We start from the raw sequence: 17,823 nt of genomic DNA, 5'->3' as shown, positions 1-17,823 counted from the left end.
GCTGCATGTTTTCGGCTTCAAAAAGGCACTTAAGGTCTGTGTAAAGGCAATTCTTTCAAAACACATTAAATATGTTGCAAAATAGTTCACGTGAAAAGACTTTGAACGATATATCACTGAAATGTGGAGTTGGAGGTACAAACAGTTTTTCACCAGTTTTCAGGATTTTGTGGGCGGTCCTTAAACGGTGGCTCGATGACACGCTCAGGCCACCCTGAGCAGAGTGTTTCAAAGTTAGTTTTTCACCTGATTTTGACACCTAATTTCATAAACGTGTCTATTTTTTCAATTATTCAAATTTGGCTGGGTGGTTAATAACACTTTCTTCTTTGGTCTGACAAACTCACATATTTGTCATGACTTTACACTGACTTTAAGCTCTTTATACTGATAAAACTAGTTTATTCTGCAATGTTACTTTGAATTATTAATCATATTAACACCAAACAGATCTCTCCCATTTTTAATAAACAGGGAGGCTGAACATGTGTTCTCTGACATGCTGCTAACGTGAGATTGAAGATTTCCAGAACAGAGAGCTGTACTTTATTCGCTAATACAAAACTTACCCTGTAGACACGCTGCGGCTGACCTAAGATCAGCGCTTGCTCATCCCTCAAATCATTCCAGCTTCAATAGCAGTCACCTCCCATAGACAATTTAGGTAGATTTGACAGTGGCAAATGGGTGTCATCAATATGATCCCAAACATTGACATTTTCTTTGGTGGGCTAAGTGGAAAGTCCCATCCCATCCTCTCAAGATCTGCAGCTAGAGGCCAGGGGGCTGGTATCCATCTTCGTAACAGTGACTATGCTTGGGGAGGAGGTGAAGGAAGAGGAGGCGAAGAGATGGAGGGGAGGGAGAGGCAGCATGTCAATGAGCCTGCCCAGTGTCACTGAGCACCACACAGAACAGCCATCTGGAGAATCAAAGACTCCTACCATCTGGCTGCCTCACCCACTCTCTACCCCCACAGAATAAGAATCAAGCAGATAGTACTTTGCCATAACACTCCTTGGCCTTTTGGAGGGGGAAGAGAAAAAAAAAAGTCAGGTAAAACTGCATTCGACATTCATGAACACGGTAAAAGAAAACAGACTTTTGAAATTCGCCCTCGTTCATCAAGCCATCATGTGTTAAAATCAGACTTTGAAATGAACATGCCGATGCTCGTTCTACTGCCAAACCTAATATTTACTGATTCCATCTTTGTCGTGTGCCCCGAAATCACATCTGCATTGAAAACACGTGTGAATACCTCAGATCTGCAGCATGTGTCTGAGTTATACATAGAAAAGTTGTGGATTTACCCATAATGTTTTCGAACAAAGAATAACAGCATATTAATTTCATGAATTTTGTATTTTCTGATTTGCTCTTTTACTTAAATTTTCCTGGACACTTGAAGCTAAATTAGCTGGTTTTAATATCACCATTCAGACCAAATTTATAAAAACCATAATTTCATCTCCATGTTTTAAATCCCTCTGAACAAGGCAACACACACACATACACACACACACATGGACAGTCTCCCAGCTCCTAGTGTAGCTGCTACAACACAGGTGCCAGCTAGCAAAATTCACGTGTAGTTACACTTTAAATAGGCCGACGCTTGTCGAATGTGCAGAATTTCTGGGATTGAACCTCCGACGTCTCAATCTCTGACGCCCCCGACAATCACTGGACTGTAGACACTTTCCTGTTTTCAATTACGGCTTCGTCCTTGATTCCTTGCAGATATTGAAGTCGTCCGATTCCTCCTTTAGTGAAACCAGAAGTTCTGCTGAAGGAAGCAGCCGGAAAAGTGTGGCTCAAATGAAAACTTAAAGCTTTAAAAGGAATTCTTTAACGTTGAACAAGTCCTGCTGAGTGGACCTTGATTTAAATTATGTATGCTCTGTAAGTATGCGTTTGGCAGGAAAGCGTGGCGAGAAGGCGGAGAGGGGATGAATGCTGAAAAGTCATCAGCCATATTCCAAAAATGCCATTTCCGTGTTGCTGAGGTACCATTGTTTACAGGGCTTTGATGGAGAGGTGCCCTGATCGCCACTAGCTGTTTCTCTCCCTCTCTCTTTTTCTTCCCCCTCTTAGTTTGAGAGAAATCTCCTGACGCTGTAAAATGGGCAATGATGACATATGTGGATGCAGGCCTGTTCATATCTTTGTGGGGCCTTTAGGGAAATAAATATCTGAGAACATTCAGTGAAATGAAGCTCACTCAATAAATCACCATGACACAATAAACACTTCTGGCACATGAGCACCCCCCTACCCACCATCCCCTTGTGCCCAGCCCCCTCACACACGCATACACACAAACACACACACACACACACACACATACATACACTCTCTTCTCAGACACCACCTACCTCTCCCCGCCTCTTCTTGTGCTACCAAATGGTGCCTCCCCACAGGCCAGTAAATCAAATCCCAGCACAAATACAGTGGGAATTTATTTGGAATGGGCTTTTGTTCTCTTTAACGCCTGATTGTTAGGCCGACTAGGTTGCATGATAAATTTTGAGCAGGTTGTTTCTGTGCTGTGGTTGTGTGTACATGCTGTGAATCAACTCCACCCAGTGTGGAAAACAGCTTTCAAATGATCTGGACATCTCTAGAAAAGAGGATGTGATGCTTTACGTCAGTCAGAAGTGTGTTTACATCCACCAGTTTTCATGCACAATTTGAGTTTTCGCATTAAAAACAAACATACATTGGAAATGTTGAAATATTGAATGTTTTCTGATGTAGAAAAGTTGCATAGTGTAAAAACTGTAATTGATAAACACGCGGCACCAAAATTCACTAAAGAGACGAAAAATTGCGGTAGACAAAAATATTTCTGATGTATCTTCCGCATTGTTTTCATTTGTTTGAGTTTTGAGTTGTGACATTTTAATTACATCATTATGCCTTCTTCTTCTTCTTCTTCGGTAGTTTATCGTCGATAAATGTGACAGAAACATCCGTTGGTGAATTATTCATCACGTACACAAAACACGTGACGTGCGACCAGCTGCGTATTTGTTGCTCGCATGCTGCTTCGTAACATTTTATTTAAAGTTTTTGCATGAATGACCCCCCAGATTTTATGTGCAATTTGAATTTTTGGATTAAAAACAAACAAATAGTGTAAATATTGGAAAATCTATATAAAAATATAAATATAGTATAAATATTGAATGTTTTCGGAGGTGTGTGAAGTTGTTAATTATTCATCACGAAACACGTGACTCCAAAAATTCGCTGAAGAGACGAAAAATTGCGGTAGACAAAAATGTTTCTAACGTATTTTCTGCAAACGATCAAAAAGTAGAGCGTAAATATTGGAAATTTGATTTTAAAAAAGTTGAAACATTGAATATTTTCTGAGGTAGCAAAGTGAGTGTGTCAATAAATGCGACAAAGCGACAGAAACGTCCGTTATGAATTATTCATCACATACACGGAACGTGAAAAATTGCTATTCCTAACGTGTTTTCCACATTGTCTTTATTTGTTTTAATTTATTACCGTCTCCATCTTCAGTGGTTTAACGCCAGCCAACTGGAGAATCGGCGCCACCACCTGTGTTTTTTATTCTTTGTGTAACTATTGTTGCTTTTATTTAAAGTTTCCGCTCAGTTCGGATAGAAACAAGAACGCTTACGGTGAGCTAGTCAAAAGAACAGGACAGTGCTGTACATCGATCGTTATTAATTAGTAAATGGAAATGGAAAAGACTGTTTGGGTCTTGACTGTGTTAACAACGGTTCCCGACACCTCCTGAGTGACACCGAGCGATGGATGGACGGCTCAGCTTTTCCCTTGGCTCATAGATACCCAGTCAGTCTGCTGTGACAGCCGCTGTTTATGCAGGGGTAATATAAGCAGTAATATAACAGACTTTAATTGGTTTATCAGTGTTTGCTATGGTAACCCACATGGAAACAGCCCCTTAAACAATTATATTTTTAAACCGCTGGCCAGGATATATTTTGCTTTATCTATGGGCACTGTGGATATGATTGCTCACTGTTATAAATGGCACATAGTTAGTACACGGAGAGAAAGACATTGTTTACACTAGGCCTCATGCGGTGAATCTGTCCAGTGTAAGGTAATCTGCAGTAATAAGCCCCATTTGTTTTGTTTAGCTTTTAAGCTGAGGGAGAGAGGAAGGGAGAGGGGAGAGCGAGGAGGGGAAAAAAATCTCATTTCAAATCCTACCCACCTTCTTATCTCTATTTGTTCAGTTGTTTTTAATGCCACATACTGAAAGAATTTCAATGGCTGTTTTGCCATGAAGTCATTTGTTATCCTTCAGCAGGCTTTCGTCTCCCTATTGTGTGACAGCCCCAGAGTGCTTGAATCCTCCAGATGGAGCAGGTCAGACACACACACACACACACACAGACTGACTCACTTACACACACACAGGCACAAACACACACACACACACACACTCACAGGCAGGTTCACACACTTTCTTTCTCAATGCTTGACATAGATCTACTTGGCTTGTGACATATACGGAAATGATAATGTCATTTTTGGCAATTTGTCTTCCCCCCTCGACTTCTTCTGTTAGTTGGAAACGTGGCCGTTAAAAGCTGCCTGGCAGTTAGAACAGCGCATGTCGTGTTTACAAACAGTCCCAAAAAAATGAAAATGTTTCTCATTTTATGAAGTCTGTTACTCGCTTGCAGATTGTTGTTGTGTGCGGACGCCTCGCAGAACAGACGCACGTGTTTTTGTCTTATTCAGTTGTGCCCGAAAGAAAAAACCCAAACCCGATGTGAACGTGTTTATTTCTGAGATGGTTACACGCTTAAGTTAAAATATCTTCTTTCATGGTTATACTGATTGTTTCCTTTTTGTTTTCCATGTGCTGTCCTGCTGTGTTCCTGTTTGGATCTGATATACAGGTTAGTAGTCTTTATACTACCAAAATATAAAGTATACCCTTTGTACACTCAATCCTGTGATATATTATTACTTAAAGGTCCAGTGTGTAAGATTTAGGAGTATGTATTAGTATGTTTTCTTTAGTGTGTAATCACCTGAAAATAAGAATCATTGTGTTCTTTTCAATGTGTATTTGGCAGCCAGAGTTTTCAGTCAATGACAGTATAAAGAATGGACGGAGCATGAGTGACGTCACCTGCAGGTTTCTGAAGCCAGAAATAGAGAAGAAGATCATTGGTGGGCCGAATGATGCCTGGGTGTTTCAAACAAGCCATCTGTAACGACACTTACCTGTCAATCAAAGCGTCCACGCTCTTAATCCTGCATAACTTTAAGCCTTAATATAATGTGAACAGGTGAGTTGTATATAAATTCACCCTCAGTACAGTTCTCATGAACGGGGAAATTAGCTACAGAGACCAAAACTGTTTTTTGTACCAGGCTGTAAACATGTTTATTTCTGCTGTGAAACATGGGGACTTATGGAGACTGACTCACTTCTTCTAGAGCCAGCCTCAAGTGGACGTTAGAGGAACTGCAGTATTGGCTTTATTTCCCAATCATGGAGGTAGCCGCATGGAGTAGTTGTGTTTTTATTTATTGTCTTTAAAATGAGCCCTTCATGTACAGTGTGAGTCTACGGTAGCTCAGAACAGACAAATTAAACACTGGCTCTAGATATGGACGTTTTGCTTTTTCATGTGAATTTCACAGCCAGAGTTCATTTGGTTGCAATCTGCTACTAAACCGTACACACTGGACCTTTAAGTAATTCTTATTCATCTGTGTGTTTTTGATCATGCTGTAATGAAAGAAGAAAAAAAAAAACACTCTCATTTTGTTACGCATTAACTTATATCATGTTCCTGCGAATGAGACAGATGGCACGCAAGTACACAGGGTTTGTGTTTCTCTGCATTGGAGACAATCTAAAGCGGAGTTCCAGGAAAAAAACGCACAATAACTATTTAACATGAAAACAACAGGTGCGAGTCCGGCCGGCGTTCGCTTTCACTCGCCGCGCGACGGTAATAAAGGTAAGAGCAGGTTCCATAACAAGTGGAACGTAATAACCGTAACAGCCATCCTTAAATGATTTGATTGACTCACGCTAGACCTCATCGCTCTATTTTAAATCTAATGGAGTCTGGGTATAATTTGACCGAGCTTTGATTGACAGCCCCTTTCTCTATCTCAACAGTAACCCCTGACGATGTACATTAGAGTCGGATTAAGGCAAGGTGCTAACGCATATTAAAAAATTAAGCCAAGCCAGTGGACTGGCAAAGCCCCCCACCCGCCCCCTCTCACCTCCACCACCTCCTCCTCCGTTTTTTCCTCCCTTTTTTTTTTCTTACATTAAAAATTTCAATGGCATCAAGTACTGATAGGGACTTGTTAATACAGTCGCAACTTGCCCTTGTGGAAGAAATCAAATGACACAGTGCAGCAGGCCACAGAGGAAAAAGACTGATAGGACATTATACTGCTCACACACAGAGAGAGGGAGAGAGGGGGAGAGGGAGAGGCAAGGATACAACATCAAATATAACAATGTAGCCTTCATAACCGGGTGCTTAATTTGTCAAAATGCCTCACTTTTGTCTAGGGCATATTTTACAGTGCCTCGAGCCCTTGGCATATTTAAGAGGACCATGGTAGTTTTTCCTGCGGCAGGATACCAGCCTTATTGTACCGCTTCAGCTGCTGTAAATAGTAGTAAATCTTTTAGTGTTGCATTTATTCTAGCATGACACCAAAGCCTCTCCCCGGCTCGGAGTGATTGAATGTAACTTATTTGATTCTGCTTCCCTGCGTTCGCAGAGGGGGGATTTGGTGAAGAGTTTGGTTTGAAGACAATGAACTAACAAAAGATTGTTTTAACAGCTGCGCGTCTTTGATTACACGCGTCTTTGAAGTATCACTTTAACGTAGCCTTTGAACTTGGATGGAGATCAGAAAATGAATGGAGCTCCTTTTTGATGTAAGAGGAGGGGATTTTATTGTTGAGATGTTCGTAAACCGCTTCCAACCGTTTAGAGGAACAAGTTCAGTGTTGATTTTTAAACAGAGAGGCGAAGGGAGGGAGGAGAGGAGAGGAAAGGAGGAGAGGAAAGGGTGCTGGTTTCATGTTCACGTGCACGCGATGACAGGGGAAGGCAAACAGCGGCTTTTATTCCTCCTCCTGCTCCGTAGACGAGACTTCTTCGATACAAGTTCCTCCAGAAGTCTCCGACGCTGGCTTGTGTGCCTCATTAGGACAATATGCCATCCATATGTTTCACTAAATGGTCGTTATATTAGTTTCCCCACTTGTAAAGGAGGCGTGCACGTGCACGGAATATGAGCAGTTCCTCCAACAGTTATCAGCTTGTTGCTTTTTGACAGCGGTAATAATGCAGCGTTTGAGGTACTTCTGTTGTTTTGGACAAAACTCAAATTCTATTAAAGGATTAAGTAATTGAACACTAATCTAAAGGACTTGAGGTTTCTGTTCTTTGGTAATGCCTTTAATCTTGGCACAGTTTGAGTAAAAAAAAAAAAAAAAAAAGGCAGTTCAGTGAAGTACAGAGTCACTGAGGGAAAAGCAGATTAGTTCAATTTCATGTATTTTAGAGGGAGAACTACACTAGCTTAGATGGATTACTGTTGAATCGGTGCATTGAAATGTAACGACGCAAAAAGTGTTGTGCAAACATGAAGCTGTGTCGACTTTCTCTGTGCAAATTGACACCAAAATATGAATTTTGTGACACGTAACACTTCAAGTTTGCTTGAAGTGGGCCGACTGACGCCTGGTTGCTCAAACCAGCCATCTGTAATGGCACTTACCTGTCAATCAAAGCATCCACGCTCTTAATCCTGCATAACTTTAAGCCTTAATATAATGTGAACAGGTGAGTTGTATATAAATTCACCCTCAGTACAGTTGTCATGAACGGGGAAATTAGCTACAGAGACCCAAAACTGTTTTTTGTACCAGGCTGTAAACATGTTTATTTCTGCTGTGAAGTTGGACATTTGAACATGGGGACTTATGGAGACTGACTGACTTCTGGAGCCAGACTCAAGTGGACATTAGAGGAACTGCAGTTTTTGGCACTTCTGCATTGGCTTTATTTCCCAGCCAGTTGTGTTTTTATTGTCTTAAGAATGAGCCAAAAATATGAATTTCGTGACACACAACACTTCAAGTTTGCTGAATTCGGATCCTCGAAATACAAATTTCACAATCAATAAATGATACAATCATCTGTAGGCCTTTGTATCGTCTTCTTTCTTCACCATTTCCAAATTAATCATGCTCCAGATCCACTCCTATTGTTCAGTTTTACTGTTCGCAGTAGCAATAAAGAAACAAAAAAGTTGAAGAAATGGCTTGCCCTACATCTGTCATTGTCATTGTGAGACTGGCCATAATACTTTATTTATATTCCGCTCTGGAGATATGTGCTTTCTGTTGTAAATGTTCATCGATTCAAGGGCAGACAAATATACCCCCCAAACACCCTACATGACCCACATAGTGCAATACGTGCACCATAATGTCCATTAAAATAATATGATGGACACAAATAAAGCGTGTTATACGTTCGGTTATCATCGCAGCTAAGTCAAAATTACATTTTGAATGTCGTCCACTCAATCTCCTCTCGTCTTTTGTGCTTTCTTTGATATAAATAGACAGACGTTCAGGGGTCTGAGGAGTGGAAGTTATAGAAGAATAAAAAAAGGGAGAGGAAATTTAGATATTTTTAAATGATGTCCTACATTTTGTCAGCTAAAATCAGGATATTGCCTGAGCGGGGGAGAAGCCATGTTCTTCAGTTGTCAAAAGGCAGTAAGTAATGATTAAAATAGCAGTGTGAAACGCGGGGAGATTAAAGTGATGCTAATGATAAGTGAGAGAAGAAAAGGGCAAGCTATATTTTAATTCCTGGGAGAATGGTTAATGACTTCTATTGCCTGAGATTAAACTAAACCTGTCTCATCAGCTTTTTCTGCTCGCTGAGGAAAAAAAGAAAAAAGAAAAAGCCCCCTGCACTTTAATTTATTAAACTCTTTTAAGGAAGCACATTGATCTACATAGGTTAAACTTTCAAAAAAATTTGGGCAAAAAAAAAAAAAAAAGAAAGAAGACGACGCCCCATAAAAGCTGTCACGCGGGGGCAAAGCTGTTGAGTTGCTCAAGGCACGCTATAAAGAATTCATTATCTTCAAACTGCCACATTTAATCAGAAAATATCAATTATTTAAAAGGGGAGGTTTGCTCCTGTTTAGAGTATCAGGTTTTACTGACACCCTGGATTACACTGACACGTCCAATATATTTGCTGCGGTCACTGTGGTGATGCTGTGAACTTTCCCGTCTTCAGCTGAGTAAATGCTGCGAAAACTGGCTCCGTGTAATCGCATCAACGGTATAATATCGTCCAACAAGTAAAAATGTTTATCTCCTGTTTTCAGCTTGTTGGAGACTCTAAGACTTGCGCTCCGGAGGAGAGAAAAAAAAAAGAAATCCTCGCATGGCATTAACACAGAGGCGCCGGTGACCTCTGTAATGAAATGTATGGTACTGTTGACATGGCATTACAGCGATTCAACACTGTTCATTAATCTTTGTTTTTGCTCGAGCCCCCTTCTGGCATGTCCTTCGCCAAGGTGCGGAGCCAATGCCAGAAATTGTAAGGCTCACCACATATTTCTGATGGCAATTAGCATGCATTCCGATCCACTGAGCCCCCTCGCATAACAGCCCAATCCTTACAGCGGCCAGAGTCTTTATCAGCACCCGGGTGATAGGAGTCATTGAACATTCTGCTGACAGCAGATTATTTTTGTTTTTATACAGATGTCAGGCTTGAGTAGGTGGTGTTTTCCACTCTTTCTGTGGGCCCCCGTTGTACTCTTTTCATCCACAAAAGCAGAGAGAGAGAGAGAGATTCGACCACTTTCTCACTCCGTATTCGCCTCTCCCTTTATCTTCCCTTATCTTAACCTCTGTCACTGCAGGTCTGGAAATAGGTCTGATATTTAAAGCACTGGTAAAGAGTAACTGTCATCTGTTAGAGGACAAATAACAACACTCCACCGAGCGGCGAATCCTGCGTGCCTCTAAATTCTCAGTGGATCTGTCAGCAGGAAGCAGGCATGCAATTAATAAGCCTTTTACCTCTAATATCACAGTTCTGCCAAGTGGGAAAAAAAACATGAATATAAAAGAAAACTTCTGTGAGGAGAGAGAGAGAGTGAGCACATTTCCATAGTGCCAACAGATGGCCTGTGCACTGTATCGTCGTAGTAAGCACGATTCTGATCGATATCATCAATGGCCACTGCTGCCGTGCAGAATTTGATCCGGGAGTCTCATGCTAATGTTCGCTCCCGTGTCAGACACAATGTAATCTCTTCTTTTTTGAATCGGTGACACTCCTCCAGACGTAGATTTTCCACGTTTAGACAACCCGTTAATCAACGCGCCGCTCGCACAAACTCGATGCAAGTCCGGCGTCCTCGGTGCGTTAAAGAGTAGATCTGTGCCTCTCGTGACAAATCCAAATTTGAATCTCTAGATTTGCCTGAAGTCAGAGGACTCTGTATCATTATTATTATTATTATTATTATTATTGTGTTGACATATTCAGGATTTTCTTCTGCCCACCCCCACCAACCACCACCACCACCACCGTCGCCGTCGTCTTGTTGCGTGAAGTAATATCTGTGTTTCTGGGGACACATTACAATAATGCATTAAGAAATCACATTAATAATGCACATATTTTGTCACATATTTATAACTATCCCCAAGACATCAACATGTCACAGTTGTTGTTAGATCCCCTTTGGTTTCAATTAAAATCTCGCTGAGGCAATAAAAATAGCCAATTAAATTGGAGCAGGCTCTTCAGAGGTACAATTGGTCTGATTAGATTAACCTTGAACATCAATTAGGGTTAAAAATAAGCTTAAATGTATTTTAATAACTGCCCACCACATTCCACGCTCAACTCCGCCGCACTCGTATCACTCACATCAGCCGTATTGATTTCACAAGTGTCATTATTTAAACTTGATTAGCGCGCGTTATCAGTTATTTCCTCTCTTGCTTATTTGTGGCTTAATTATTTAGCCCAGAGTACGGCTCGTCGTGAAAACGTTGAGACTTCATTATCTAATTACAGGAGTGTGTTTCCAAGTTGCAGTACACAACAGAGATGTAATGATGTACAACAGGCATCGTTCTACATATCAATCAACACGAGTGTTGAAAGCGGGGTCACAATCCAGCTTTTTTACAGCTGTGCAACTTTCTCTGTCACACACACACACTTCCATCGCCGTAGCATGTCACGCTGCCGTCAGTGATCTCATCCCACCTGGTAACTAAGAAGCTGAGCATCCAGACGCTAAAAATACGCCTGACGCTAATGTCACACCCGCCTGCCATTTCCAGCACCCGGTTCCCAAAGCCCAGGCTGGTGTGAAGGGAGGGAGGGAGAGAGAGAGAGAGGGAGGGAGGGCCAAGCAGACATCTTTGTAATTCTTTTAATAACATGTGTAAATGGGCAAGGGGCCTATCGGTCTTTATCAGGCCTGGCGAGCGAAGCAGAGCAGCTGATACCACCTAGGGGCTGGGAAACGCCTGATTCATCTAACAGCCCGTGAAGCTGATTAATTTCACTCTTCATTAAGAATGTGTTGTGATGTCTTCTCTGGACTTCGGAGTGTCTCGAACGACACACACTCTCCTTTTTGGTCATTTTTTTTTTTTTTTTTTTTGCGTCTTCTCCTTCGCTTCAGCTCGGCTGCCTTCTTCCCTGGGCAGCAGCAGCAGCAGCATCAGCATTAGCGGCGGCAGTGGCGGCGGCAGCGGCCGCCCTCCTCCTCCTCCTCTTTTTGCGCCCTTGGCAAATGAAAGGTCAAAGACGCTGCAGTGATTAATGAGCAGTAGACTCTGGGATCTCTCTGTCAACCCCCCGCCATTCCTCCCCCTCCACCATCACCCCCACCCCGGCTCCCTCCCTCCCCGCCGCTCCTTGCATTATTTCATCTGCTAATCTCGCACAACACTTCTTAGTTAGCATGTCGGCGTTGCACCGTCTTCCGTCGCCACGCAAAACTCTGATGAACTTCTTAAAAGTGGAGGAGGGGGCACAATGTTTTTTGGGGTGCCCGGCTCTCCACTCAGGCTTTTTCATCTCAAGATGTTGCTACCAAAGTCTAATGATTTAAGTAGCGCGCTCTCGGCGTAGAAAAACTCCACAAAGCTTTTTTTTTTTTTTTTAATTGAATGTGGACGTCACCGCTCCTTTTCATGGGATAGATGACACTTCACGGGCTCAGACCAACTGTTTATTTGAAAAAGTAATGAAATATTTACTCTCCATTGCGGTACAGATTAGCAGCAGTAATTGACTGCGACAGAGAGTATGTGTGCGTTTTTATATGGCGAGAAAGAGAGCGAGAGAGCGGGACGGAGAGAGAGAAAGAGTTAGAGGGCCCCTCATGTTTGAATGCAGATCTTCAGCACACAATAGGCCTGTTAGTGAGGCTGAGTTTCTGCCTGTCACTTTCTCTCCACATGTTGCTTTTTCTTTCAGAGATAAGTGGGCCTAATGCTGAACAAATAGTGGAAATCAGAAGCCACTGAGAATCATTTGCCTCTCCTTTTCCCATGGCTCCCAAATAGACACCCAGACTCACACAGACGGAGGGAGTGACGATGAGAGAGGGGAGAGAGAGCGAGACGGAAGGGGGTGGATGGAGGGGAGAGGAGAGGAGGAGGAGTGGGAGGAGGAGGAGGGAGGGAGAAGAAAGAAAAACTCAATGAGCAAAACAATTTTGTCACCACAAGCAGATCCAATTGAAAAGTCTCCTGGATGGGGAAGAGCTGGAGTTGTCAGATCAGGCCATGGCAATGAATAGATCCAAGCGGGCTAAATTGGCATCAGGTGTGGGCTTCCCCTGGCCCCGGTGATAGGCTCCCACATTGTGCTGGCTAGACATTTGGCCATTTTCAAAATATAATAGGAGAAATGAATGCAAATGAGTGAGTGAGACTGAAATGTATTTAAATGCAGATTGAATAGGGGGGCTCTGCGTAGCGCCTGATAACAAGTTGCTTTAGGAGAAGGGCCACATTGTGTTGGATCATCCCACCAACCCCCACCACCGCCTCCGTCCACCAACACCAGCGGTCCTGTTCTCTCTCTCCCTCTCCGTCGCACTTGTGTCTCATAAGGGGCCATTGTTCACTGGGTAAACTCTCTCAAAACTATTTACATTACTCATTTATTTGAATTTCAAATATTTTGGCCTTCTTTTCTCTCTCTCTCATATAGACGCCGACACACATGCAGCCCGACGCCTCGGGGCTACCCAGTAAAAACAGTAATTGCAAAAAAGGACAGAAGCAGGGGGGGGGGAGATGGAAGAGAAAGCCGGAAAAGGAGGGGTTCAATCATTAATGATAATGTTGCTTATGTCCATAGCCTCATTAGAGGCAGTACAGCAGCCAGTAGCATGTGTTTCACAAACAAGTACCCCCCCTCTCCCACAGCTCCCCGACTGCCCACTGCCGGTCGACCGCTAGCCCACGGCGATCCATCTTCTCAAACGTCTCCTTCCCATATTTAAGGAGCTCTCGTTACAGCCTTTCCCAGACCTGTGAATTTATGGTGCACTCCAAGCGGTTAGCATAATCGCCGGGAATGCAGTCACTTCAACGGGAATGTGGGAATTAGGGCAGGAGGAGAGAAAAGGAAAGCTGTCGGTGTGTTAATTGAATTTCATAAGAATCCTTCGCGGCGGTTCTGCTGCCCCGTTCTCCGGGGCAGCGTGGACGTGAATCAAAGTCTCGGCGTTTCTCAGCAGCTCGTTTATAACAAACTGTTTCATTTCTCTACTCTCTGATCTCAGCAAATAGAACAAGTGAAGAGTAACAAAAAAACAAAAAAACATCTTTTTTTTTTTTTTTACTCATCTGCATTTAAAATACAATTTACATGCAATTAAATTTGATTAATTAGAGACACTAACCTCTGCCCGCCCTGTGTGCACATAATGTATCATGCATTTCAATGTCAACCAACTCATGTTTACTTCAACTTTGTGTTCGTCAGGAGTCACAGGCGTCATTCGAGGCATTTCAAAACAGACTTTCAAAATATTTGACACTTTGAACCCGTCAGTGTCGGCTTCAGGGAGTTGCCCAGGACTTCACGGTGTTTCAGTAACTTTAAAATAATCCAAGATCATTTTCATTCAAAGTTCGCCCTGTTAGCATAGTGGAGGGGGGCAGCTGGGGGCAGCGGCTGCAGAGATGTTTCAGTGTCCAGAAGTTTCCATGCGGTGATTAATAGGAGGGGTAATGTAGTGGGGAAATGAGTAAACACTCCCTTGCTCCTGGCTTTGTGCTTCAACGGCTTGATGACAAGGGCAGAGCAAGGTGAGAATTAAACAGACCCGCTGCAGAAGAAGAGAAAAAGAAAGAGAGGAAAAAAAAAAAAGGGCAGCAACCGGGCAGGAGGAGGGAGGAGTGAAGCATGACAGACCTGGGCAGTAGTGAGTGTGGGAGTGAGCGGGGGGGAAGAAAGAAAGAAAGAAAGAAAGAAGGCCGCCCTGACAAAAGTGGAAGTGGAAGTTTCTCCTGAAGAAGAATAATTAAAAGCGCTCAAGGGAGGGCAGTTTTAATTTCACGTGTAAGGGGCTAAAGATTTCATTTAAAGGCACGGCAAGTGGAGAGGAGGTTAATAAGATGAACAAAGCAGGGAATGTGAGAACATAGTGTGAGGAAGCACGCTGGACTTTCACCTGACACGTTTTTAATTATTGGACCTCTGATATTTCTCTGTCCAAGAGAGAGAGAGAGGGTGAAAAGAGAAGATTAACTGATTACCGGTCATGGTAACTGATTACTCACTCATGGGGAAATAGATGTAACTTCACCGCAGCAGCAGCGGCGGCAGCGGCGGCGGCGGCGGCAACACTTCTCTTCAAGCTGACAGTAGCTGAAGCTAAAAGCATACTCTCTCTCTCTCTCTCTCCCGGTTGTGCTGGCTGTCTCTGTAGCTGCCTACTGGGAACACAACCAGAGGATTGCATAATAACTCCTTCTGAAAAAAAAGTGAACTTGCTACAGTCGAATGTGCGCTCTTGATCACTGAAATCTCACTCCATTAGTGCTATCTGAAGTTGATGCATCCCAATTATCATAATAAGATCAGCTTGGTCCCGTACTCCACGGGACTCCAAACTCTCTTACTGCCACAAAATGATCAAAAGGACTTTGTGAACCAGACCCAGAGTCCCAGCTGTGGGCCCATTTGTTCAGTAGCGTTGGAAAAAAGAACTTTAATTGAATATGATGTATTTCTTTTTCTTCTACTTTTGGACCCGACAACAACAGAGACGCGGCAGCGGCGGCGGCGGCAGCAGCAGCGTCGGCGTCTTATCTCGGCTAGATATCGACCCCAAGAATACTTTTCTTTACTTAGATCACCGTTCAACACACTAATACAATTCAATGTTTGCCAAGCTAGTTACAGACTTCCTCTCTGCAGTCTGCTCCACAGGTCTTGATGTGTCCCCCCTCCTCCTCCTTCTCCTCCCTGTCTCCCCCGCACTCCTCCCCCCGTTTGTGAAATCATTAATATTGTCAGTGTCGAGCATGGGAAGCATGGGAATGAGCGTCGTGCTGCAATCCCAAAATCCTGCCCTCCTCCCACCGCGTCATCGCACTGCACACACACCGCTTGACACTTATGTATTATATGTTTATCAGTCTCTAATGAAACACTGACAAGTTCTCCGCACAAGGGATACTGTGTTCCATTAATAGCCCTTAAGGAACCTTGGGCACTCACACAAAAAGACTGGTCCTATTGCAGCTGACAGCAGAGGGGCCCTCAGCTCCGGCCCCCTGGAGAGGGAAGATATTAGCAACGTCTGCACTCTCTCCTTCAGTTTCTCTGTCATTCCCCCTCTCTCTCCCTCTCTCTCTCCCCCCTATATGCATCTGTCTCCCCTGGAACTAAAAGGTGTCTTATTCTATTTCTTCCGGCGCTCGTTTGCTTGACCACGGTTTGTGTTTTCGCGCCCGAGCTTGACAACGAGAAGCGTTGTCAGTTAATTTGTCAGAGAGTGTTTGTGATTGATTTATTCATCTAGGGCTCGACAAATGTTTGTACTGCGATGAGTCCGCCGCAAATTAAACTCAGGCCTCTGATGATACGCGGACATGCAGATGTGCGTGCATGCATGCATGCACCAACAAAACAAAAAAAAACAGTTGATTTTTGATGAAATTCAAAGTTGTAATCGCACCAAAAAAACACATTTTTTAAAGATATTTTTTTGTAACTCCAACCTCGCTCTGCAAAATTAAACTTAAAAAGGGCCGAGGTGAAATTTCACACAGGAATAATAATATTTTTGCATTTTCACCTTTTTATTTCAGCCGTTTTCTTTTTTTTTTTAAAGTTCTCATATGTTCTTGTTTTCAAACGTGAGAAACCGTTTCTCTCCCCCTGCATAAGACCCGCGATCTCTCTATTAGAACGTGACAAAACATTTGTTCTCACCAGAAATAATGGTCTGTAACATCCTCTAATGTGATTCACAGTTTATTTGCAAGTCCGTCGCCGTGTTGAAACGAGGGGCTTACGGCCGCGTCACACACACACACACACACACACACATATGGATAATTTTAAGCAGATGCATCTGGCGTGGACTACCATGCTATGATTAGTTTCCAGAGCGTTTGTGAGTGTGTAAACCATCGCCGACATGGATGAAATATAGCTTAGGTTCACTGGGAGTGCAGGGAGAAGAAATGTACCCTATCTGTAATACACTGTGTAGACTAATATCAGCTCCTTTTCTCTGATATTGCAGTGAGATATCGATCTGGTAAAATTGTCCCATATTGGAGCTGTCTGTTGTGATATTCATCATGCTGTCACCTCTCCCCAACACCTACGCGTTATTAGAAACCCGGGTTTGAAGAGGTTGAAGGGTTTTAGTCTCCGAGATGTAGCAAACAATTCATCATGAGAGAGAGAGGGGAGAGAGAGGGAGAAGGGGGGGAGAGAGAAAAGAATTCAGGTGAGGTGATGCTTGGGTAAGATTTATGTCTAGTCAGGCTGTACATTAAGAATTATATCATCAAGCAAGAGGACACCAGCAGCTTCTATCTGCTGAGCAGGCCTATTCGCTCCTGTGCCGGCCTCAAATGGAGCTTTTAAGAGAGATCTGAAGTCTCGGAGAACGGACTATCTCGCCCAAACAGAGTTATTGGTGAAAACACGCGAGAGAGAAAAAGAAAAAAAAAGCAATTGTTAGTACGTGAGCCTGACATTATGGTTTGCGCTCAATGCCAGTCACTCATCAGGAATAAAAGCTTACGTGCCACCTTCAATTTGGCCCAACTTCAGGGGTGGGGAGCTCCAGTTTGAGTTCCTGTTATTTCCTGTCTCTGCTAAGCAGTCATGAGATTCTTCCGGACGGATCACAGAGACGCGCACGGGCGGAATCCAATTCTTCCGCGGTCTTTGCAAAGAGGAGTCAGACTTTGATTCGTCTTTAACTCGCTACAAATGCTCGTCTGGGAATGTGCAGGCTGGGGGCTTCCTCTGAAGTTCTCTATGTGTGTGTGTGTGTGTGTGTGTTTGCACGCCAGGCTCTGCTCTGTTAGCCGCGATGTTATTGTTGTAAACAGCATTTAAAGCACAGCTGGCCAAATTGATCAGGGCTTGCGTTGGAGTGAACTTGAGCAGAGAGAAGTGGGGCTGCATAAACAGGGGCTGCTTGTATCTAAATATGCAAACACTCTCTCAGCAGTCGACACTCGGGGGAACAGACACT

The 17,823-nt window shown here is 43.2% G+C and overlaps 1 protein-coding gene across 5 annotated transcripts in view; it reads left to right on the top strand.

Moving 5' to 3' along the window:
- dachd (dachshund d) overlaps nt 1–17,823 on the top strand; it is a 114,937-nt gene that overhangs the window by 44,748 nt on the left and 52,366 nt on the right. The gene's annotated exons all lie outside the window — the stretch shown is intronic.

Source organism: Larimichthys crocea, chromosome XVIII, assembly GCF_000972845.2.
Source record: "Larimichthys crocea isolate SSNF chromosome XVIII, L_crocea_2.0, whole genome shotgun sequence".
NCBI lineage: Eukaryota > Metazoa > Chordata > Actinopteri > Sciaenidae > Larimichthys > Larimichthys crocea.
The sequence above is the reverse complement of the archived record's forward strand: the minus strand, read 5'-3'. Positions and strand labels throughout refer to the sequence as shown.